The 2,680-nt window shown below is 34.9% G+C and overlaps 1 non-coding gene across 1 annotated transcript; it reads left to right on the top strand.

Annotated features, from left to right (window-relative positions):
- The first annotated feature begins 1,175 nt into the window (after window positions 1–1,175).
- LOC131817145 (U6 spliceosomal RNA) lies at window positions 1,176–1,282 on the top strand. Its single transcript, XR_009348354.1, has one exon. It is a non-coding gene; the product is annotated as a U6 spliceosomal RNA (small nuclear RNA).
- The last annotated feature ends 1,398 nt before the right edge of the window (window positions 1,283–2,680 follow it).

Here is a 2,680-nt window from a genome sequence, read left to right on the forward strand (position 1 = left end):
GGTCATTTATATAACTTTTTTGAAAAAAAAGTCTATTGAGATACTTTTGCTATTTTTTAATTATATATTATTTTCTCTTTGTATCTGTTGGTTATTAACCTCTTTTCAGATATAAGATTTGTAAGTATTTTTTTTCCATTCTGTGGATTGTGTTTTCATTCTTTCTCTCTCTTTTGTTTTTTTGGCAATGCAGAAACTTTAGTTTAATGTAATACCATTTATTTATTTTTGCTTCTTTTGCTTGTGTTTTTGGTCTGGTATCCAAAAAACTATTGGCAAGACCAATGTCAAGGAGAATTTTTCCTATGTTTTCCTTTAGGAAATTTAGTTTCATGCATCACATTTAAGTCTTTAATCTATTTCAAGTTAAGATTTATGAGTAATATAAGGTTCCAGTTTCATGCTGGTTTATGTGACTATTCAGTTTTAAATATCATTTATTGAACAGACTATCTTCACCCATTATATATGTTGGCCCCTGTCAAATATTAGGTGACTGTATGAAAGGATTTATTTCTGGACTCTCGATTCTGTTCTACTTGTTTATGGGTCTGTTTTTATGCCAGTATACTTTATTGTTTTGAGCATGAGGGCTTTGTAGTATAGTTTCAAATCAAGAGTGTAATTTCGCTTCTTCCTTCTTTCTCAGAACTGCTTTAATTATTTGTTGTCTTTTATGGTCTCATATAAATTTTAGGATTCTTTACTTCTGTAAAAACACAATATTGGATTTTTTAAAAGATTATTTAATTATTTATTTCACTGAGAGAGATGACAAGCAGGCAGAGAGGCAGGCAGAGAGAGAAGAGGTAGCAGCTTCCTGCTGAGCAGAGAGCCTGATGCAGGGCTCGATCCCAGGACCCTGGGATCATGACCTGAGCCGAAGGCAGTAGCTTAACCCTCTGAGCCAACCAGGCGCCCCTAACATTGGATTTTTGATACGAATTGAATTTACACAATGTTAATTCTTACCATTCATAAATATGAGCTATCTTTCCATTTGTGTCTCCTTCAATTTCTTTATCAATGTCATAGTTTATGGGGTACAGATCTTTCATCTTCTTAGTTAAATCTTTTCCTAAGTATTTTATTAGTTTTGATGCTAGTGTGAATTAGATTGTTCTCTTTATTTTTTCAGACAGTTCATCATTAGAGTGTTAAAATGCTCCTGTCTTGTGCTTACTTTGGCAGCACATATACTAAAATTGGAATGATGCAGAGAAGATTAGCTTGATCACTGAACAAGGATGACAAGAAAAACTGGGAAGCATTCCATATTTTAAAAAAAAACCAAAACAAAATAAAATTCTTGTGTTTTATATATTGATCTTGTATTTGGCAGCTTTACAAAATTTGTTAATTCAAAATTTTTTGTGAATTTTTTAGGATTCTTTTACATGTAAGTTCATGTTATCCAAAAAGAGAAAATTTTACTTCTTCCTTTTTTTTTTTTTTTTTTAGTCTTTTATTTCTTTGTGTTCCTTTTTTCTCTGGCTAGGACATCCAGTACTATGTCAAATGAGAGTAGTGAAAGTGGACACATTTGTCTTTTTTCTGATCTTTAAGGGGAAAACTTTCAAACTTTTTTGATTGAATATGAGATTTGCAATATGTGTTTTTTCTTTAATGGATTTTTTAAATTATTTTTTTAAATTTTTTATAAACATATAATGTGTAATTATCCCTAGGAGTACAGGTCTGTGAATCACCAGGTTTACACATTTCACAGCACTCACCATCACTCACCATAGCACCTGCCCTCCCCAATGTCCATACCCCCACCATCCTCTCCCAACACACCTCCCCCCAGCAACCCTCAGTCTGTTTTGTGAGATTCAGTCTTTTATGCTTTGTCTCCCTCCCAATCCCATCTTCTTTTATTTTTCTTTTCGTACGCCCGAAACCGCCTATGATGCATCTCCATTTCATCATATCAGGGAGATCATATGATAGTTGTCTTTCTGAGATTGATTTATTTCGCCAAGCATAATACCCTCTAGTTCCATCCACGTCATCACAAATAGCAGGATTTCATTTCTTTTGATGGCTGCATAGTATCCCATTGTACATATATACCACATCTTTTTATTGATTCATCTGTTGAAGGACATTTAGGTTCCTTCCATAGTTTAACTATTGTGGACATTGCTGCTATAAACATTTGGGTGCATGTGCCCCTTCAGAATGCCACGTTTGTATCTTTAGGGTATATACCCAGTACTACAATCACTGGGTCATAGGCTAGTTCTATTTTCAGCTTTTTGAGGCACCTCCACGCTGTTTTCCAGAGTGGTTTCACCAGCTTGCATTCCCACGTACAGTGTAGGAGGGTTGCCCTTTCTCCACATCCTCGCCAGCATCTGTCATTGACTGACTTGTTCATTTTAGCCATTCTGAAAGGTGTGAGGTGGTATCTCATTCTGGTTTTGATTTGTATTTCCCTGATGCCGAGTGATGTGGAGCATTTTTTCATGTGTCTGTTGGCCATTTGGATGAATTCTTTGCAGAAATGTCTGTTCATGTCCTCTGCCCATTTCTTCATTGGATTATTTGTTCTTAGGGTGTTGAGTTTGATAAGCTCTTTATAGATTTTGGATAGATACTGGCCCTTTATCTGGTATGTCATTTGCAAATATCTTCTCCCAGATAACTTCTGACAGTCATCTTTTGGCTTTGTTAA

The sequence above is a fragment of the Mustela lutreola genome, chromosome 15 (assembly GCF_030435805.1).
Source record: "Mustela lutreola isolate mMusLut2 chromosome 15, mMusLut2.pri, whole genome shotgun sequence".
Lineage (NCBI taxonomy): Eukaryota > Metazoa > Chordata > Mammalia > Carnivora > Mustelidae > Mustela > Mustela lutreola.